At 45.9% G+C, this 23437-nt stretch overlaps 2 non-coding genes across 2 annotated transcripts; both read left to right on the forward strand.

Moving 5' to 3' along the window:
- Nucleotides 1–1467: 1467 nt before the first annotated feature.
- trnar-ccu (transfer RNA arginine (anticodon CCU)) lies at nucleotides 1468–1540 on the forward strand. Its single transcript has one exon. It is a non-coding gene; the product is annotated as a tRNA-Arg (tRNA).
- Nucleotides 1541–14232: 12692 nt separating this feature from the next.
- On the forward strand, nucleotides 14233–14305 carry trnar-ccu (transfer RNA arginine (anticodon CCU)). Its single transcript has one exon. It is a non-coding gene; the product is annotated as a tRNA-Arg (tRNA).
- Nucleotides 14306–23437: the final 9132 nt, after the last annotated feature.

Genomic DNA, 23437 nt, shown 5'->3' on the forward strand with positions numbered 1-23437 from the left:
AAATCGACTCCTTCTTTGGTCGCTCCACGATGGATCTCTCTGGTGACTGTTCCCATTCATTGGTTGGCTCATTGGGATCATTGCTGACATCTTGGAAGAATTCCTGGAGTCTCATTGATCTGATGAATTCCTCACAACTTTACTCAAGTATTCTTGTTGGTGATGGGGACAAAGGGAGACTAAATTTGATTTGTGTTTCAACTTGATTTGATGAACAAAGTATTGAAACAGTTTGTAACATCATTTGGAAATGCATACAAAGGTTCTAAATCAGTTGTGTACAGTCTAAGCAGAGAGAAAAGAACCAACAAACCATTGGAATATTGACATTTCTCAAACCTTCTGTATCGTTGTGGAAAGAAAGGCATTTTGTACTTGGGCAGAAAACGATCTCTGTTCAGTGTCAGGCACCAAGAGGGTCTGAGAACTGAAAGGACGATGTGATCATTTGTCAGAAAGACCTGAGACTGTGTTGTTTCCCTGTTACACCTTGGCAGCAGCTGCCCGAAACTTTAGTGCATCCCTCAGTGTGTTGTCACAGATCTGGGAGTGTGCTTGGCTGTCGCACTCATTTGAGGTCAACTGTTTCCAGTGGTCTACCAACATAGCGCCCTCGTGGCCTAATGGCTATGGCACTGGCCTGTGAAATCTGGGATTTCAGGGATTTCATTTTTAAGCCTGCTCTTTGCAGTGGCTGATTTTCATCACATGTCAACTTCATCTCAATCCAAATTGACTGGATTTTTAAACTACTCTGTTAAAAATCATTGTGCCTGTGTTGAGATAATGGCAAATGCTGTTTAATAGAAACTTGCACAAGGTAATTCCGGGATTTGGGAGATCTTGGGGTGAATTGTCTGAAAGAGACAGCACAGCCACAATGGGCTGAATGCCCGCTAAGATTGTGTTGATTTGTCCTCAATGCAGCTTTTTGCAACATCTCCACTTCCTCCTTCCCCAGTAACTGCAAATATCTTGAAAGTGCTGCACAAAATAACATTGAGCCCTTTGCTATTTTCCTGTCTGCTCCATTTTCCTCAGACTTGAGATGTGCAAAGTTGGAGTTTGAAGGTGGTAAAAACAATGACTGCAGATGCTGGAAACCAGATTCTGGATTAGTGGTGCTGGAAGAGCACAGCAGTTCAGGCAGCATCCAAGTAGCTTCGAAATCGACATTTTGGGCAAAAGCCCTTTTTCCCGAAACGTGGATTTCAAAGCTACTTGGATGCTGCATGAACTGCTGTGCTCTTCCAGCACCACTAATCCAGAAAGTTGGAGTTTGGTTGATTTTTCATCTGTCCATTTGGGGAGAAATGGGAGGCGGGATCAATTTATCAAGCAGCCAACAATTTAGCATGAGATGGAAGGGGTAAAAAACAATCAGTGAGCATCCAACACTCAGAAACAAACACTATGAGAGGTCAGGGTGCAGTATTTCAAGGCTGCCATTGGCAACCAGCATGTGGGGCCCCAGTGGCCTAATGGATAAGGCACTGGCCTCCTAAACCAGAGATTGTGGGTTCAAGTCCCATCTGGGGTGTCTCTGTGGCTTATCCTTTATTTCTAATCTATTTTGGGAAAATCCCCATCTCTGCATTCAGTTGATGGTCAGTGGTATTCCATATGATCTTGCACAAGATTTTCGAGGATCTGCAGGATTGAATGTTGAAGGTGGTCATCAAGTGGCTGCTGTTTCTGGATGGGGACGAGATTCCTGAGAGTACGGTTGGAGAGGTTGCTTTTGGAAGCCAGCTCTCATCACACTCTCATCAACAAACCAACCCTTCAACACTGATCCCTCCAGAACATCGGATATTACTGACAGAGAATACCCCTGCCAATGTTTATAGGTGCACCATCGACAGCATTCTGTCTGGATGTATCACTACCTGGTTTGGCAACTGTACCATTCAAGATTGGAGACGGTTACAGAGAGTGGTGAACTCGGCCCAGACAATCACAAAGGCCAACCTCCCATCTATAGAATCCATCTCCCAGGCCCACTGTCAAGGAAAGGTCTCCAGCATTCTCAAAGATCCATCCCACCCTGGCAATGTTTTTCTACAACCTCTACCATCGGGGAGAAGGTACAGAAGCCTGAACACACGCACCAACCGGTTTTGAAACAGTTCCTACCCTTCTGTTGTTAGAATACTGAACGGTCTCACAGACTCTCAATCTTTGCCTGTACCTGTGTTGTTGTTCCTGCTGCTGTTTCCCTGTTGTTTACTTATCTATGTTACTGAACTCTGTGAGCTGCCTGTATTGCTCACAAGACAAAACTTTTCACTGTGTCTATCATTACTTGCAAATCAAATATTTTCAATGAATCTTCCACCTTTAGGATTACTGTTATCTTGGTCCAACTCATTGAATGTAAATATAAATTATTGAGTGTGGAATAACTTTATTTCACCTGCATTTTTTCCTGTTAAATGAGTTTGGGAGAAGATTTGTAGCTCGGGTGCTAGTTGTTTTGGTTCTGTTCGTCGAGCTGGGAATTTTTCTTACAAACGTTTCGTCCCCTGTCCAGGTGACATCCTCAGGTGCTTGGGAGCCTCCTGTGAAACACTTCTGTGCAGTTTCCTCCGGCATTTATCGTGGCCTGTCTCTGCCGCTTCCGTTTGTCAGTTCCAGCTGTCTGCTGTAGTGGCTGGTATGTTGGGTCCAGGTTGATGTGTTTGTTGATAGAGTCTGTGGATGAGTGCCATGCCTCTAGGAATTCCCTGGCTGTTCTCTTTTTGTCTTGTCCTATAATGGTAGTGTTGTCCCAGTCGAATTCATGTTGCTTGTCTTCTGCGTGTGTGGCTACTAAGGATAGCTGGTCTTGTCGTTTCGTGGCTAGTTGGTGTTCATGGATACGGATCGTTAGCTGTCTTCCTGTTTGTCCGATGTAGTGTTTTGTGCAGTCCTTGCATGGGATTTTGTACACTACATTGGTTTTGCTCACGTTGGGTATCGGGTCCTTCGTTCTGGTGAGTTGTTGTCTGAGCGTGGCTGTTGGTTTGTGTGCTGTTATGAGTCCTAGTGGTCGCAGTAGTCTGGCTGTCAGTTCAGAAATGCTCCTGATGTATGATAGTGTAGCTAGTCCTTTGGGTTGCAGCATGTCCTCGTTCCATTGTCTATCTCTTAAGCATCTGTTGATGAAATTGCGAGGGTATCCGTTTTTGGCGAATACCTTGTATAGGTGTTCCTCTTCCTCTTTTTGCAGTTCTGGTGTGCTGCAATGTATTGTGGCCCTTTTGAATAGTGTCTTGATGCAACTTCGTTTGTGTGTGTTGGGGTGGTTGCTTTCCTAGTTTAGGACTTGGTCTGTGTGTGTGGCTTTCCTGTAAACCTTTGTGGTGAATTCACCGTTCGGTGTTCTCTGTACCATCACGTCTAGGAACGGGAGTTGGTTGTCCTTTTCTTCCTCTCTAGTGAATCGGATTCCTGTGAGTGTGGCGTTGATGATCTGGTGTGTGTTCTCTATTTCTGTGTTTTTAATTATCACAAAGGTGTCACCAACTAGCCACGAAACGACACGACCAGCTATCCTTCGTAGCCACACACGCAGAACACAAGCAACATGAATTCGACTGGGACAACACTACCATTATAGGACAAGCCAAACAGAGAACAGCCAGGGAATTCCTAGAGGCATGGCACTCATCCACAGACTCTATCAACAAACACATCGACCTGGACCCAATATACCGGCCACTACAGCGGACAGCTGGAACTGACAACCGGAAGCGGCAGAGACAGGCCACGATAAATGCCAGAGGAAATATCACAGAAGCACTTCACAGGAGACTCTCAAGCACTGAGGATGTCACCGAGACAGGGGATGAAACGTTTGCAAGAAAAATTCCCAGCTTTCCTGTTAAATACCAACAGAACAGTATAGAGGTCAAGCAAGCTCAATGTTTGTACAGTTCGATGATCTCAAAGCAGCCATGCAGATGTTTAAAGATGGCAGGTCAGAGATTAACTGAATTTGAATGGAGATAATGCAGTGAGAGGGTTTTAATTGGAGAGAATGTTTAAATTGAAAGTATCCCCAGAAGGGATGTAAACCACAGGCAGTAGCTTCGAAGATCAGAGATGGAGCTGTTAGGTCTCTGGGACAACACGTGCTTCTGGGGCCATGTCAGGAGAATTGATCCCCTCAACCTTGGTTGTGTTCATGTCAGAACAATGCTGCACTCTCCCAACATTTATGTTCACCAACATTTCACGAGTTTCATCCCACCATCAAACTCACCATGGACTCCTCTTTAGTATCTGTCTCATTCTTGGACACATGCATCTCCATCAAGGATGGGCACCACAGCACCTCACTCAACCACAAACCCACCCTCAACATATTAAAACAGCCGTCCCCTCTGTACAAGCCGTACACTTACACAGGATCTGTTCAGGTCAGGGGGAATGTGAGGGGCACTTGGAAGTACACAAGGATGCCCTGATAAGAATGTGATACGATGCTAAACTCATCAATCGCCCGGTCTGACATGCCCCAGCGGGAAACTGCAATGACCTCCTCAGGAGACAGACACGAGCTGCAACCAACAGGGTACCCTTCATTGTCCAGTACTTACCAGGAGCTGAGAAACTACGTCACGTTCTCCACAGCCTGCAACACATTATCGATGAGGATGAGCACCTCGCCAAGACCTTCCCCACCCCTCCACTTCTCACCTTTAAACAGCCACCAAACCTTAAACAGACCATTGTTCACAGCAAACTGCCCGGCCTTCAGGACAACACCAAACAACACTGTCACAGCAGACACTGTAAAACGTGTCAGAGTGTCACCATGGATACCGCCATTACACACGGGGACATCTCCCACCATGTACGCTGCAGGTACTCATGTGACTCGGCCAACGTTGTCTATCTCATACGCTGCAGGGAAGGATGCCCAATGCATGGTACATTGGTGAGACCGAGCAGAGGCTACGGCAACAGATGAATGGGCACCGCGTAGCAATCACCAAACAGAGGTGTTCCCTCCCAGTCGGAGATCACTTCAACGATCAGGTACTTTCAACCTCAATCCTTCAGGTAACCATCCTCCAAGGTGGGCTTTGGGACAGGCAACAACGAAAAGTGGCCGAGCAGAGGCTGATAGCCATGTTTGGTACCCATGGGGATGGCCTCAACTGGGACCTTGGGTTTATGTCACACTACAGCTGACCCCACTGCAGTACACACACACACACACACATGCACACACACACACACACACACATCCTGTCACACAATACACATACACACTCCCACACTCACACCCACACACACACCTTCTCACAGATGTATACCCCATTACACTCAAACACATACACATACACACACTCTCACAGACACTCACACCATCGCCCCCTCCCACGCACACCCAAATGCACACACTCACTCGGTCTCCCCTGCACGCACACACGTATACGTTTGTGGGGTGAATTTGTACGTTCAGAATTATCTTTAGTTTTTCTCAAAAACTGCATAAAACCATGTAAGATTCTGTAAATGCCACTTTTGAAATAGAATCAGTTTGAGCGAACATTGGGACACAGACAGATTATAATCCCACATCTTCAATGCATTATCTGAGCTGAGATGGCACCGATTGTTAAAACTCTCTTGAGAATGTAACTTTAACAAAGGTCTGGGATGGACATAACAAGGAACTGAAACGAACATGATCATTCTAAAAGATGAAAGATTTCAGCTCAATTTGTTTAATATTACATGCCATGACACTGCAATCCTGTTGCCAAAACTTCAGTGTTTTACTATCCTGCTCCACAACCACATGATGAAGAAGCAGTGCATCGAAGGCTAGTGTTTCCCAATAAACCTGTTAGACTATAACCTGGTGCTGTGTGATTTGTAACGTTGTCCGCCCCAGTCTAACACTGGCTCCTCCAAATCATAACCTTTATGTCAATGACTGGTGCGTTTTGGATGATAATGTAAAACATAACAATAGAAACCATTCAAAATTGGGGCTTGATGTTTTCAAGTCATTACACTATGACTTTTTCCCTGGCAGTTTACTCCACTGTGGGATTGTTTTTATTCATTTCTAGGGCGTGAACATTGCTGGCTAGATCAACATTTATTGCCTCTCCCTAGTTTCCCCTGAAAGGTGATGGGGAGCTATCTTTTTGAACCACTGCAATCCATGTGCTGCCTGTATCTCCTTTCGAACTGATTGAAGATTGAACAGGAGGGAGTCGGCCATTTTGGATTTGTTCAATACATTCCCATCACTTGTATGACCCTTTGATATTTTACTTATACATTCTGTGTCTGATGCCTCCTCTCTCATTACACCTGATGAAGGAGCAATGCTCCAAAAGCTCATGTTTTCAAATAAACCTGTTGGACTATAACCTGGTGTGGTGTGATTTTTGACCATTTGTTGGAGGTAAACCTACAATGAATCAATGGAGGGTGTTCCAGGATTGTGACCGAGCTACAGGGAAGGAATGCGATATGTTTCTGACTAGGCCAGCGTTTATTGCCCAGAGGGTGAGTCAACCACATTGCTGTGGGTCTGTAGTCTCACCAGGTTTTCTTCCTGAAAGGAGAATATGGAACCAGTTAGCTTCCGAACAAACCTCAATAGCAATATATGGTTATCATCAGACAAAGCTCCTCCTGAGCTGAGATTTCACCACCTTGTATGGTGGGATTACAGTCCATCTCCCCCACACCATGAACTTGGTGTTCTGGATTCCTACTCCAGGTCTAGCACTGCACCACCATCTCCCCTTATTAACTGGAATTGAGATCAAACAGACACAGGGTGCTGATCAGAGTTCATGTTTAAAAACATAACAGCCCAAATGGGATATGAACTCACAACCCCTGGCTTTGAACATGGACACCCTCTTCATGATGCATCTGAGGTGAGATACCATGTGAGCCACCCACGACAATTGATAGCTCTGTCTTTGGTTGTGCTCCGAAGATCTTAAAAATTCGGCAATTCAGCTCCTCGAGCCTGCTTTGTCATTCCACACCATCACGGCTGATCTCATCTCGGCCTTAACTCCACTTTCCTGCCTGCTCTCCATAACACTTCAACCCAACTACAGCCTGCATGTAGGGATCCCTTTTTATGGCACGAGGCACTTCACAGGAACCACATTCAGGAAACCATTACACATGGACCGAAACCTTGGCCAAAGAGAGGAACACCTTGAGATCCTGAGACCCCAAGGTAGAGGGGTGGAGATCTTTACAGAGTGACTTCCAGGGGGTACCATCCAGTCAAAGACAGTGATGTCCAAGCAATGAATAACAGGAAGCCAATCTGGCCTTTAATTTCCTGAATTATTCTTGTTGCCATTCTTAAGGAAAGAAACAACATTGGGTATTCTCCAGTCCTCTGGGAATTCTCCTGGGACTATAAAGGATACAAATATTTTGTACAAATCCGTAGCAATTTCCACACCTGCCTCTCTCAGGATTCTATGATAGATTCCATCAGGTCTTGGGGACTTGTCTACCTTAATGCTTTTCAAAACACCCAACACCTCCTTTTTAATATTGACATGCTCTAGAATATCAATATACAAGACTCACCATCCACCATGTCATAGAGCCATAGGGATGTACAGCATGGAAACAGACCCTTCGCTCCAACTCGTCCATGCCGACCACATATCCTAATCTAATCCCGTCCCATTCGCCCACACTGGGCCCATATCCCTCTCGACCCTTCCTATCCATATCAGTGAGCAGTGTAGGTTTCTTCCCTCCCGCCCCCCTGACCATGTACTCACTTTCTTTGTCTGATTTTCTTCCTTTTAAAAGTGCCGATGTTTTGAGGTTTTTTTCTCCAAAGTTGCATAATAAAACAGTAATTGCTGCTCCTGGAATTTGAGGAAATCACCCCCAACACCTAAAATGCCTCAAAAAAGGGGCAGCTCTTACAGTCACAACTTTTTCCCGTCCTCCATCTTGGACTACCCAGAATCCTTTGGAAATACCAATGCACTTTATTCATTAAGAACCTCACCCACTTCCTCCGGCTCCATGTGTAAATTCCCTCCTTTGCTCTGAGAAGACATACTCTTTCCCTGGTGACCTGTTGCTTGTTATCCCTCTGTAAAATGCCTTGGAGGTTCCTTAATCCTGTTTTCCATCAACATCGCATGGTCTCTTCAAATTCTCTATTTCCTAGTTTGAGTTCATTCCTGTTATCTCCAGGGCTCTGTCTGTCTTCAGTTTCTTGAACCTTACTTATACCTTCTTCCTCTTTCTGCCTAAGATTTAACATCATAACACGTCTGAACAGGTCAACGAAATATATCGACAGGAACCATCGATAGCATCAACCTTCATTGATTGAGTTATCTTTTAAAACCAATTCAGTGCAATTGAAAGACTGTGTGGTATCACTCACTGTAATAAACACTCTCCTTGAATATGATGAAGAGAAAGTAATGGCAAATTATAAAATTACCAAAATTATGCATGACAATGGTTCGTAAATATATGTTTATAAATTACTCTACAGATACTTATAGAAATTAAATAAGGAGGAACAAATATCATCGACAATTAACCATACACTTCGCAATATTTCACTTTCACTGTAGAATTGTAGTTTTAAGATCAAAGTTTTTCTGAAGTTGATCAGATCTCACCCCATCTAATACTTGTCCTTTATACCTTTTTCCCCAAACTTGAGGTGAGAATTCATATGTTTCAGAGGATTGCCTTCTTTGATGAGCTGTTCCTTGATATATAATAAGTACAATCCCACAGACTTTGTCATGATTGCACCTTGTCTAAAGTCTGAATCAAATCATTCAACAGCAGACAATTCCCAAGAGGTTAATGAGCAAAAGTCCCATTCAATGTTTTCAAGTCTCCATTCTCCTTACGTAAAAAAATTATACACAAGTTAAATACCACAAGTGCTGGAAATCTGCAATAAAATCAGGAAATATTGAAATGCAGGTCAGGTAGCATCTGTGGAGAGAAACACAATTCTCAATTTGCAATATTCATTTCGTTTTTTTCAGCAGATGCTTCCGAACCTGAGAGTTTCAACACTTACTGTTTATATTCTTCATGTAGGTCATGCCCTTGGAGTGATTAATGTGAATGGAATGTTAAATATATCACTGAGATGTGCTGGTGAAGAGCATTGTTTCGTAAATACATGGAGCACTTACAAAGAGAGGCTGGTGTGAGAATTGTTCCCCACGTTATTACAGTTCCAGACAGATACCCCAAATTGTTAAGCTCCTAGGTGAGCAGGGATGAAATGGTTTCCTTTCTTCATTTACCTGTATCCTTGTTTGGTCACTAACAGGTTAATTTAAAAAGGGACCCTTTCTTGTGGATGTCTTCCTCCCAAATCATTTGAATTGGTGTTTAAAAGTAGCCAATTAAACCTGGATATGTTGAATTAACAAAAGAGTCAATCTCTTCATATCAGAATGCAAAAAGATTATTGTAACTCACATACACATAGATTAGGAAGAGAAGGAGTTGCAGGTAGATAGCACAGTGAAGAAGGCATTTGATCCACTTGCCTTTATGAGTCAGTGCATTGAGTATAGGAATTGGGATGTTGGGTTGTGGCTGTACAGGATATTGGTGAGGCCACCTTTTGGAATACTGCGTTCAATTCTGGTTTCCCTGCTATAGAAAGATGTTGTAAAACTTGCAAGCATTCAGAAAAGATTTACAAGGGTGTTGTAAGGGTTACAGGGTTTGTGCTATCGGGGGAGGAGGAATAGACTGAGGCTATTTTCACAGGAGCGTCGGAGGCTGAAGGGTGGCCTTATAGAGGTTTATAAAATCATGAGGGACATGGATAGGGTGAATAGCTTCAGTCTTTTCCCCAGGGTGGGGGAGGACAAAAACAGAGGGGGAAAGGTTTAAGGTGAGATGAATAATAATTTAAAAGGAACCTAAGGGGCAACCTTTTCATGCAGAGGGTGGTGCTTATATGGAACATACTGCAAGAGGAAGTGGTGGAGGCTGGTACAATAACAACATTTAGAAGTTAAAAGTCACACAACACCAGGTTTTAATCCCACAGGTTTATTTGGAAGCACTGGCTTTCAGAGCGCTGCTTCTTCATCAGGTGAAGACAACCACCCAGTGAAGGAGCATCGCTTCGAAAGCTCGTGCTTCCAAATAAACCCGCTGGGCTATAACCTGGTGTTGTGTGATTTTTAACTTTGTCCACCCCAGTCTAACCCCGGCTCCTCCAAAACATTTAAAAGGCATCTGGATGGGGGTATATGAACAGGGTGGGTTTAGAGGGATATGGGCCAAATGCTGGCAAGTCGGACTAGATTAATTCAGGATATCAGGTCGGCATAGACGAGTTGGACCAAAGGGTCTGTTTCCGTGCTGTATAACTCTAAGACTCTGTACCATTTAAAAGGCAGCTGGATGGGGACATGAATAAGAAGGTTTCAGAGGGATATGGACCAAATGCTGGTTTGTGGGACTAGATAACTTGCGGATATCTGGTTGGCATGGATGAGTTGGAGCGAAGGATCTGTACAACTCTGTAACTCTGTAAGTGTAAGCTTTCTTGGGAGATTTTGACTTTTGTTACAGAGCCTTTTTAAATGACTGGGACATTTTAATTTGTGCTTATTTGGTTTAATTGGTTTCTTTTAATTTGTTTTCAGAGTCGTGTAAGGAGACTTCTGAAAAGTAGGCTGTCAGTAGGTTAGAAGACGGAATAGGTTATGCTGCATTCTGCAATGACAGCGATGATGATGTGCCAAGTGTAATTCTTCAACTTGCTTGGCATTGATTTATTGGTTAATACTCTTAGCCATTGAAGTTATAACATCTTCAGTTGAGAGTGAAAGCATATATCTTGGGAGGATATTTAATTGCTCTAAAGATACCACGTATCTGAAAGTTCCCTGCAGTTAATAGATCAATGGGACAGGAATTACCTATTATATCACAAAGTAAGTCTGTTTCTCTCTGCTGAACTTCTACTCAGCTAAAGATTGACTCTGCCTGTTGTGTGATATGGCTTTTAATTTCCACTGATCAACCAGATGAACATTAGTAACACAATGTAATTAAACTCAACTTTCCTTTAGTATTCCTGTTGGTGATGAAGACAAAGGGGGACAAAATTGGTTTGCGGTTCAACTTGATTTTATTAACAAAATATTAAAACAGATTGTCAGCATTCCCCAAATTCCCACAATCTTTACTCTCTCTCCACCTCTATCCATCTGAGAAAGAATATTAACTGGAACAATCCATGTTGGGCCATTGGAATCATTTCAAATCCCCCTCCCACTCTGCTGAGGACATGGAGGTCCTGGGCCTCCTTCACCGCCGCTCCCTCACCACCAGACGCCTGGAGGAAGAACGCCTCATCTTCCACCTCGGAACACTTCAACCCGAGGGCATCAATGTGGACTTCAACAGTTTCCTCATTTCCCCTTCTCCCACCTCACCCTAGTTCCAAACTTCCAGCTCAGCACTGTCCACATGACTTGTCCGGACTTGTCCTACCTGCCTATCTCCTTTTCCACCTATCCACTCCACCCTCTCCTCCCTGACCTATCACCTTCATCCCCTCCCCGACTCACCCATTGTACTCGATGCTACTTTCTCCCCACTCCTCTAGCTTGTCTCTCCACGCTTCAGGGTCACTGCCTTTATTCCTGATGAGGGGCTTTTGCCTGAAACGTCGATTTCGAAGCACCTTGGATGCTGCCTGAACTGCTGTGCTCTTCCAGCACCACTAATCCAGAAATTGGAATCTCCTTCCTGTCCCGATATAGGGCTGGCTCTTTTCCACAAAGGGGGGTCTCGCAATTTCGGGCAGATCTTTCTACTGAGGCAGGAAACGATTTCTCTTCATTCTGAGGCACCAAGAGGGTCTGAGAAATGAAGTGACAATGTCATAACTGGTCAGAAAGGCCTTAGACAGTGTTCTTTAACTGTTACACCTTGACAGCAGCTGCTCCATACTTTGAGGTCAACACTTTCCACAGAGAGCCCAAGGTGGAAGTGATAGGGGTCTAATGGATAAGGCACTGGCTTCCTTAAGCTTGTAATAGTTGGTTCAAGTCCCATCTGGGGGGCTTGGGTTTTTTGCCTGGGCTTTGTTGCTGATTTTCATTTCATGTCAACTTCATCTCAATCCATGCTGACTGAATTTTTCACGCTGATTGATGATGTCACTTCCGCCCCATCATGGCCACTCCACAACCACTTCCACCCTTCACAATTCCTCATGCATCACACGTGACATCACTTCCGCCCTTCACATCATCGCTGATGCCACATGCTCAGTGACTTCCGCCACCCCGACTGCCCTGGTCACCACCACTTCCGCCACTCCCCTGCATTCTGCTGACGTGCCCCCCACAGAACCCACTGTCACTATCCCCACCCCCCAGAACCCCGAGGGGAACACTACCCCTGCTCATGACTCCACCCCCATTCCCCCCACCATCACACCCACTCCAGTTACAGGTTCCGCCCTGGACAGGACTGCTCCGAGTGCTGTCTCACAGGAGTCGAGTGTTGGTCATAAACCAGCTGGTGCCTGCCATGCTGTGGTACCGGCTGGTCACTTTGGTCCCTCCTCCTGGTTTTGTCGATGACATCCAGAGAATGTTGGTTCACTTCTTCTGGGACAAAAAGATGCACTGGGTCACTGCGCAGGTCCTGAGTCTCCATATTGAGGAGGGCGGTCAGTCGCTGATGTGCGTTCACACCCAGGTAGCGACGTTCCACCTTCAGACCTTGCAGCGATACCTTTACATTGAGCCTCCCCCTGGGCGGGGTGCCCTGGCGACGTATTTTTTCCACCAGGTGCGTAACCTCAACTACGACACTCAGCTCCTGTTCAGGGACCGTGATGGTTTGGAGGTCACTCTCAGGACACTGCCTGTCTTTTACCAGGACCTGCTCACGGTCTGGAACATGGTCGAATCGCGTCACGCCTACCCTCCGGCAGGAGTAGCGGCTGTCGTCAGGGAGACGTTGCTCAGGAATCCGCACCTCCGTACTCGTGGGTTCGAGCGACTGTCGGAGGGGAGGGCCGTGACTGCAAGGGTGACCAGGGTCGGGGACGTGCTGGATGGTGGGGGCCTGGGCTGGACGCTGCCGCAGGATATAGCGAGCAGGGCAGCGGTAGACGTCCGGTACGTGGCCACCACCATCCGACACCTTAAAACGACGGTGCTCAGACCCCTCGTAGTGCCCCAGTTGGAGGATGCTCAGGTGTGCGGTGGGATCCCGTCTGCACTCACTCCTGCCCGGACGGAATTTCACATTGGCCCCAGGGTCCTGTACTTCCTGCGGGAGACTGTGCCCCACAACCTGAGCTGTCTCCGGAGTTTTAGTTTTGTCCCTTTCAGGGGTGTATCACACAGGGCCCTGTACAGACTGCTGCTGCACACCCTCATCCACCTCCCGGACACACCCTGGCGTGCCCATTTACCACCGGGCGGTGGGGACCATCCCCAGTGAAGGGCTCTCTACATGGGAGTCCTTCCCCTTTCTCACGGGGATCTGGGGTGGAGGGTATTGCACGCGGCAGTCCGCAGATTGTGGTGGTTCACGGACTCCCAGCCCAACTGCTTGTTCTGTGGTGCTGTGGAGTCCATGGAACAGGGCGCTTGCACTCCCTTTTTAGCTTTCTGGGAAACCTTCTCCTCCGTTTCTGGTTGGACTTCAACCCCACACTCCCCATCATTGGGCACCCAGTGCCGAGGGGGGAGGGTTGGTCAGAGGATCTCCTCGTGGGTCTGCTCCTGGGCCTGGCCAAACTGGTTGTTAGGGCCGATTGCCTGACCCTCTTCCATGGTTACGTTCGAGCCCGGGTGTCCCTGGAGAAGGAGCACGCAGTGTCTACCAACATCCTTGAGCTGTTCAGAGAGTGCCCTCCCCCTCACTGTTTGGTCACACAGCATTGCCCTTTGATGCTTGTCACTGGCCACTCGGCTGTTTCCTTTCTTCCTGGTGATGGGAATTGAAGAAAGATTTGTCCATCTGTTGTCTTTCACTGTGTCTCACACCTGCACACACACAACATGGGTGCTGGGGAAAATATAAGCACTACCACAGTTAGGCAGCAGTGCGGGGGTAAAGAGAAAAACATTTCTAACCAGGAGATTTAGAATCCCCTCAGTCCAGGGCACTAACTCTGTGCTGGCTGAGCCACAGACAGTGTGTTCTTGCAAAACAAAACTTAAAAGCTGTCATTTTAGCATCGCACATGTGGCCCCAGTGGCCTAATGGATAAGGCACTGGCCTCCTAAGCCAGGGATTGTGGGTTCAAGTCCCATCTGGGGTGTCTGACATTTTAACCCTTGTCTTCATGGCTGATCTTTGTCTGAGGTCAAGTCAATTTTTCATGTCATCTGGATAAGTCCCCAGGTCTGAATTGGGTTGGTGGTACCTTGTGTCAGAAAAATACAGAATGTTGAGGATATGCAGGATAGTGGGGTAAACCGTCAGAAAGAGACAGCACAGTCACAATGGCTGAAAACCTGCTGAGATTCTCCTGAGGATGTCATGGCAGCTCAGTGGCTAGCACTGCTGCCTCACAGCATCAGGGACCTGGCTTTGATTCCTCCCTTGGGTGTCTGTTTGTGTAGAGTTTGCACATTCTCTCCATGGGGTACTCCGGGTGCTTTGGTTTCCTCCCACAGCCCAAAGATGTGCAGGTTCGGTGGATTGGTTTTGGGGAATGCAGGGTGAGAGGATAGGGGTTGGGCCTGGATGGGATGCTCTTCAGAGGGTCAGTGTGGACGTGATGGTCTGAATGGCCTCCTCCCACCCCACTCTAGGGCTTCTCTGAACAAGGTTGGAGCAGATGGTCAGAGCTCCACTGCAAGGCCCAGTCAAGGCTTCGCAAAGGGACTGGCATCCAGGTGTGTGTTCCTACCCTACATTTCTCTGATCTTCCAGAACCTTCTGTGGCTTTGGCCAGTACAATAATCAGCAGGGTTCACAACATCCAATGGGGTCACACCAATACACTTAACTGTTGTCATGCCAGGAGCTATAAAGTGGATTGTCTCAGGCTGACACTTCTCCAATATACAACCCTCAGTCTGGTTGGAACTGGTTCTTCTTGAATCTTTGTAGCTCTTTGATCTTAGTTGCACTGTTCTCTGGAGCTGATAGCTGCTCTTTAATTTAGTTTGGCCAATTTTCTATCAGGTCAAATTTCTCCTGCTGAGGATCAATTGAAAATGCCTGATTTTGTTGCCATGGACACGTGACCACACAGGATTGAGATCAGCTGCACAGTGAAGGTTTCAACAAAATCAAAACCCCAAATAAGATGTGAGCCCATAATCTCTGGTTTAGGAAGTTAGTGCCTTACCCATGAGGTCACTGGGGCTCCAACAGATAGAGCTACCAACTGATGGACAAAGTAACTTCTGTTTTGGTTGTGTTGGTGTCAGTCTAAGCTATATTCTGTCAACATTACCAGCTGAACCCCAGATTACCTGCATGTTTGGTATTTATGACGATGTCCAATATGTCAATGGAAATGATTGAAATCTGGGTGTTCAAGGTTGGAACTGATGGGGCTGTGGCTATGCATTTGGGTCCTTACCTTTCTCAGTCAAGGTATTGAATACAATTGCAAGGAGGCTATGATGGAGATGTGAGGTAGTTAGGCCATCGTTGGAGAACTTGGAGTGTCACATCCACAGATTGGACAAACATTTGTAGGAAGGCAACTGCTGAAAATCACCAGCCCCTGAGTCAGAGTCGGGGTTCACCAACAGAGTTTATTGTCCAAGGAAATCCCGGAGCTCCGGGGAGAGAGCAGCACCAACAGCACAGTGGTCAGCTGTGATTCTTCTCTCAACCCGGAGCACATGGTCAAGATACTGTGATACATTTTGTGATATAATAGGTCAGTGATGAGGTTATTGTCTCTGTAACATGGCTTGTTTATTGGAAACATTGCAGAATCCTTGATTGTTTCAGTGCTGTTATTGTCAGTTCCAGTGTGGCCTTTGTTAATTTCAGTGCAGTTGTTGTCAGTTTCAGCGTCTGCGCGGAAGTCCATTGCTGTAGTAATGGGCGGTAATCGCTCTTCCTGAGAAGGCCGATTACTGCAGCCCTGGCTATTATCACTCTGTATTGAGTCTGTATCTAACAGTTAGCATTTCTATCAAAGGTGTTGTCTGACCCAGACCCTTTGGCGGGCAGTGTATGTTCTTCATGTGTATTGTCTCTCCCATCCGTCTTAAACTAATCAACTCGGTTGTGAGTGCATTGTGCGGGCATTCTGGTGGCCCCAGGCAGTGTCTGTGTTTGCTCTGCTGTCTCTCTCCATGTTGTGGTCCGGCGGCCATCTTGTGTGTCAAGTGCCCAACTTATGGCTCAGCGGCCATCTTGTGTGTCCGTGTACCTAGTGTCACCCTGCCCCGTGCCAACCCCCTCTTCCCTCCCCACTTTGTGGTCAAGGAGGCGAGGGTATTAACTGGAACAATCCATGTTGGGCCATTGGAATCTCCTTCCTGTCCCGATATAGGACTGGCTCTCTTCCACAAAGGGGGGTCTCGCAAGTTCGGGCAGATCTTCTCTCTCTCCAGATTTTGCTTTTTTTTTAAATATACTTTATCCATAAAAAATCAAATAGAAATGCATTCAAAGGTTCTAAGTCATTTGTGTATAGACTATGCAGAGAGAAAAGAACCAACAAAACACTGGAATTTTGACATTTCTCAAAGTTCAGTGTCGTGAAAAAAAAACGGCATTTTGTACTTGGGCAGGAACCGATCTCTGTTCATTGTCAGGCACCAAGAGGGTCTGAGAACTGAAAGGACGATGTGATAATTTGTCAGAAAGACCTGAGACTGTGTTGTTTCCCTGTTACACCTTGGCAGCATCTGCCCGAAACTTTAGTGCATCCCTCAGTGTGTCGTGACAGATCTTGGAATCTGCTCGGCTGTAGCACTCATTTAAGATCAACTATTCCCAGTAGCGTATTGTCCCTGAGCTTTTGTGGCTTAATGGGTAAGACTGTAGCTTCTGATGTAGTGGATTGGTGGTTCACATCCCTTTTGGGGTGTTGACTTTTCAAGCCTGGTCTTTGTGGTGGCTGATTTTCATCCCATATCAACTCCATCTCAATCCAAATTGACCGGATTTTTCAACCACTCCGTTAAAAATCACTTGCCTGCTTCGAGATTATGGAAAATGCTCTTTAGTAGAAACTTGCACAAGGTAATTCCAGGGTTTGGGAGATCTTGGGGTGAATTGTCTGAAAGAGACAGCACAGCCACAATGGGCTGAATGCCTGCTAAGATCCTGTTGATTTGTCCTCAATGCAGCTTTTTGCAACATCTCCACTTCCTCCTTCCCCACTAACTGCAAATATCTTGAAAGTGCTGCACAAAATAACATTGAGCCCTTTGCTATTTTCCTGTCTGCTCCATATTCCTCAGACTTGAGTTGTGCAACATTGGAGTTTGGTTAATTTCTCATATGTCCGTTTGGAGACAAATGGGAAGCGAGATTGATTTATCAAGCAGCCAACAATTTAGCATGAGATGGTAGGGGTAAAAAACAATCAGTGAGAGTATAACACTCAGAAACACACAGTAAGAGAGGTCGGGTGCAGTACATAAAGGCTGTGATTTTCACCCTTGTGTGTGGCCCCAGTGGCCTAATGGATATGGCACTGGCCTTCTAAGCCAGGGCTTGTGAGTTCCAGTCCCATCTGGGGTGTCAGTCACTCGCCCTTTGTCAACTTGATTTCTAATCAACTTTGGGAAAATCTCTAGATGGAAAGTGGTGCCCAACATCGTCTTGCACAAGATTTGCAGGATTGAGGTGAATTTTCTGAAAGAGAAAGCACTGTCACAATGGCTTAAAACCTGCTGAGATTCTCCTGGGGATGGCAAGGTGGCTCAGTGGGTAGCACTGCTGCCTCACAGTGTCAGGGACCTGGCTTTGATTCCTCCCTTGGGTGTCTGTTTGTGTCGAGTTTGCACATTCTCTCCATGGGGTACTCCGGTTGCTTTGGTTTCCTCCCACAGTCCAAAGATGTGCAGGTTTCGTGGAATGGCTTTGGGGAATGCAGTGTGAGAGGATAGGGGTTGGGCCTGGATGGGATGCTCTTCAGAGGGTCAGTGTGGATGTGATGGGCTGAATGGCCTGCCCTTCTCACGCGAGGGTTTTTATGAACAGGTTTGGAGCAGATGGTCAGAGCTCCACTGCAGGACCCAGTCAAGGCTTTGCTAAGGGTTTGGCGTTCAGGTGTGTTTTCCTCTTCTCCTGTCCCTGGTCTTCCAGAATCTTCTGTGGCTTTGGCCAATACGGTCATGAGCTGGGTTCACATCATCCAATGGGGTCATACCAATACCCTTGACTCTTGTCATGCGAGGAGCTATAAAGTGGATTGACTCAGGCTGACACTTCTCCAATATACAACCCTCAGTCTGGTTGGAACTGGTTCTTCTTGAATCTTTGTAGCTCTTTGATCTTCGTTGCACTGTTCTCTGGAGCTGATAGCTGCTGTTTAATTTAGTTTGGCCAATTTTCTATCTGGTCAAATTTCTCCAGGTGAGGATCAATTGAGAATGCCTGATTTTGTTGCCATGGTCACGTGACCACACAGGATTGAGATCAGCTGCACAGTGAAGGTTTCAACAAACTCAAAACCCCAAATAAGATTTGAGCTCACAATCTCTGGTTTAGGAAGTTGGTGCCTTTCCCAAGAGATCACTGGGGCTCCAACAGATGGGCCTACCTATCTATGGACAAAGGACCTTCTGGTTTGGTTGTGTTGGTGTTAGAGTAAGCTATATTCTGTCAACATTACCAACTGAACCCCAGATTACCTGCATGTTTGGTATTTATGATGATGTCCAATATGTCAATGGAAATAATTGAAATCTGGGTGTTCAAGGTTGGAACTGATGGGGTTGTGGCTATGCATTTGAGCCCTTACCTTTCTTAGTCAAGGTATTGAATACAATTGCAAGGAGGCTATGATGGAGATGTGAGGTAGTTCGGCCATCGTTGGAGAACACAGATTGGACAAACATTTGTTGGAAGGCAACTGCTGAAAATCACCAGGCTCTGAGTCAGAGTCGAGGTTCACCAACAGAGTTTATTGTCCAAGGAAATCCCGGAGCTCCGGGGAGAGAGCAGCACCAACAGCACAGTGGTCAGCTGTGATTCTTCTCTCAACCCGGAGCACATGGTCAAGATACTGTGATACATTTTGTGATATAATAGGTCAGTGATGAGGTTATTGTCTCTGTAACATGGCTTGTTTATTGTAAACATTGCAGATTCCTTGATCGTTTCGGTGCAGTTATTGTCAGTTCCAGCGTGACCTTTGTTAAGTTCAGTGCAGTTGTCAGTTTCAGCGTCTGCGCGGAAGTCCGTTGCTGTAGTAATGGGCGCTCATCGCTCTTCCTGAGAAGGCCGATTACTGCAGCCTTGGCTATTATCCCTCTGTATTGAGTCTGTATCTAACAGTTAGCATTTCTATCAAAGGTGTTGTCTGACCCAGACCCTTTGGCGGGCAGTGTATGTTCTTCATGTGTATTGTCTCTCCCATCCGCCTTAAACTAATCAACTCGGTTGTGAGTGCATTGTGCTGGCATTCTGGTGGCCCCAGGCAGTGTCTGTGTTTGCTCTGCTGTCTCTCTCCATATTGTGGTCTGGCGGTCATCTTGTGTGTCAAATGGCCGACTTATGGCTCAGCGGCCATCTTGTGTGTCCGTGTACCTCGTGTCACCCTGCCCCGTGCAATCTCCCACTTCACTCCCCACTTTGTGGTCAAGGAGGCGAGGGTATTAACTGGAACAATCCATGCTGGGCCATTGGAATCTCCTTCCTGTCCCGATATAGGGCTGGCTCTCTTCCACAAAGGGGGGTCTCGCAAGTTCGGGCAGATCTTCTCTCTCTCCAAATTTTGTTTATTTAAAAAATAGACTTTATTCATAAAAAATCAAATAGAAATGCATACACAGGTTCTAAACCAGTTGTGTACAGTCTATGCAGAGAGAAAAGAACCAACAAAATACTGGAATTTTGACATTTCTCAAAGTTCTGTGTCGTGAAAAAAACAGCATTTTGTACATGGGCAGGAACCGATCTCTGTTCATTGTCAGGCACCAAGAGGGTCTGAGAACTGAAAGGACGATGTGATCATTTGTCAGAAAGACCTGAGACTGTGTTGTTTCCCTGTTACACCTTGGCAGCAGCTGCCCGAAACTTTAGTGCGTCCCTCAGTGTGTCGTAACAGATCTTGGAATATGCTCGGCTGTAGCACTCATTTAAGATCAACTATTCCCAGTGGAGTATTGGCACTGAGTTTTTGTGGCTTAATGGGTAAGACTGTAGCTTCTGATGTAGTGGATTGGAGGTTCAAAACCTTTTTGGGGTGTTGACTTTTTAAGCCTGGTCTTTGTGGTGGCTGATTTTCAACCCATATCAACTCCATCTCAATCCAAATTGACTGGATTTTTCAACTACTCTGTTAAAAATCACTTCCCTGCTTCGGGATTATGGAAAATGCTCTTTAGTAGAAACTTGCACAAGGAAATTCCAGGGTTTGGGAGATCTTGGGGTGAATTGTCTGAAAGAGACAGCACATCCCCAATGGGCTGAATGCCCGCTAAGATCCTGTTGAATTGTCCTCAATGCAGCTTTTTGCAAAATCTCCACTTCCTCCTTCCCCACTAACTGCAAATATCTTGAAACTGGTGCACACAATAACATTGAGCTCTTTGCTATTTTCCTGTCTGCTCCATTTTCCTCAGACTTGAGTTGTGCAACGTTGGAGTTTGGTGGATTTCTTGTCTGTCCATTTGGGGAGATTTGGGAGGTAAGATCAATTTTATCAAGCAGCCAATGATTTAGAATGAGATGCAAGGGGAACAACCAATCAGTGTGAGTATAAAACCCAGAGAAGAACACAATATGAGAGCTTCAAGGTGCAGTACTTATAGGCTGCCATTTTAACTATGCACGTGTGGCCCCAGTGGTCTAATGGATAAGGCACTGGCCTCCTCAGCCTGGAATTGTGGTTCAAGTCCCATCTGGGATGGCTAACTTTTAAGCTTTGTCTTCATGACTGATCTTCTTTGTCTGATGTCAAATCGAATTCTCATCTCCCCTGGAAACATCCCCAGGTCTGTTTTGGGTTTGGTGGGATGTTGTGTCAGAAAAATACAGAACTTTGTGGGGTCTGCAGGATATGGGGCTAAATCACCCCTCTCTCTATGTCGGACTTGGAGGGATCAGTCAAAAGTATCGTCTTTGTTTGAATAAAATCTCTAACTTGAAATAAACAAAAGAAATCCCTGTTCGGTAGCTTGTGTTTCCGTGCTAACTGATCGAAGGACATCATTGTGTCTCCCACAAACAAAACACCCACACAAGACACACCCCTAACTGCCCAATGTTTGGATCCTAAATCTATTATCCCCGGTTGAAAACCTGGCATACCCGGTGTAAGAGAAGATGTCTTGCCAATATTGCCTTCCCTCTGCCGAATTGCCCACCATGCTTTAACAGAATCGATAACTATTGGGTTATGGCAATATTCCCTAACTGTCCTCATTTTGTCCAAACACAGCAAGTGAGTAAGGGGTCACCTTAGCCTGGGAGGTTTCAATATCTAACCACATTGAAAGAGGGTCCCCACAAGCCCAATCACTCATGTAGGATAAAAGTGAGCTTAGTTGGTAGCTTTTAATGTCTGGGAGATCCACTCCCCCCAGTCTGTGAAACAATCGCAGTTTAGCTCATTTAATGAGGGGCCACTGACGATGTCAAATAAAGGGGCTGAACCAGCCGTTCAGTCTCCTGAATGTTTGCTTATCGAAAATCAGAGGGAGCATCCATATAGGGGATAGTAAACGAGGGAGAATATTCATCTTAATAAACACTATCCGACCCAACCACGAGACCAGAAGCGCCTCCATCTTTGAAGGTCTTGTTTGATTTTGTCAAATAATTGAACAAAATTGGCTTTGAACAACCGATTCCGAACTGGAGTAATGAACACGCTCAAATACACAAAACCCCCCTGTGACCATTTAAATGGGAATCGATATTCACCCTCAAGACTTAACACTTTCATAACACCACCCATAGGCATAGTCTCTGATTTTGAAAGATTAATCTTGTCCCCCAAAAAGGTGCCAAACACACAGATGCATGCTAACAGGCGAGGGACTGAAACTGCTGGATTTGACGAAAGAATTAGGACATCATCCACATACAATAAACTCTGATGTAAATTTGACCCCCCGTCTGGAGCTGATATATTGGGATCCCTATGAATGCCCTCCACCAATGATTCGATCCCCACTGTAAAAAGCAGTGGGGAAAGGGAACAGACCTGTCGGCTGACCCCAAAAATGTTAAAATTGCTTGATCACACCCTGTTGGTGATGATTGCAGTGAGAGGGTCATTGTGGAGAACCTTTACCTATCTTATAAAAACTTCACCCAAAACAAACCGCTCCAGAGTATAGAAAAGGTACGCCCTCTCAACTCGGTCAAGGGCCTTCTCTGTATCTAGAGAAATCACCAATCCCTATATTGACTGTTGTTGACACACTTGAATTACATTAAGCAGCCTCCTAACATTATTGGAGGATCTGCGGCCCTTTATGAAGCCCGTCTGGTCCTCTTTAACAATAGAAGGTAACACAGTCTCCAGCCTTAACACAAGGGTCTTGGAGAGGATTTTAAAGTCCACATTTAAGAGTGAAATGGGCCTGTACAAAGCACAGTCCCCCGGGACATTCCCTTTTTGAAGAATAAGCGAAATATTGGCCTCTCTCAGAGATTGCTGGAGACTATCATGGCTGTATGAGTCATTAAACATGTTGAACATCGGGCCTGACAATATGTTTATAAATTCCTTCTAGAATTCGCTGGGAAGTCCATCAGGACCAGGTGCCTTTCCACTCTGAAGCTGCTTCACAGCCTCCTGCACCTCTCACTCTGATAAGGGGACATTGAGAAAAGACTCTTGTTCGGGGGTCACACCCAGGAGCTCCAGATCCTTGAATAAAGCCTCCATTTGGGCCCGCCCCTCCTCACAAACCTCAGATTGGTATAACTTAGAGTAATATCTCTGGAATGACACATTAATCTTTTTGGAGTCACATGTTCGGTCCCCAGACCCTTCCCTAATCACCGTAATGGCTTGAGGGGCGCTCCTTTTCCTAGCGAGATACGGTAAGTGTTTCCCAGACCTGTCTCCATGATCATATAACCTTTGCTTTGCAAAAGTAAGCTCGTTCTTTGCTGTCTGCGTGAGCACGGAATTCAATGCAGACCGCAGCGCCGTAATCCTCTGTAACTTGACCAACGAGGGCCTGTCAAAGTAGGCCTTCTCAGCTGCCTTCAACTGTGTTTCGAGGAGACGTTGCTGCTCACCCTTCTGCCGGCTCCTACTGGCAGAGTAGGAAATAACTGACCC

Source organism: Chiloscyllium punctatum, chromosome 18 (assembly GCF_047496795.1).
Source record: "Chiloscyllium punctatum isolate Juve2018m chromosome 18, sChiPun1.3, whole genome shotgun sequence".
In the NCBI taxonomy this organism is placed as follows: domain Eukaryota; kingdom Metazoa; phylum Chordata; class Chondrichthyes; order Orectolobiformes; family Hemiscylliidae; genus Chiloscyllium; species Chiloscyllium punctatum.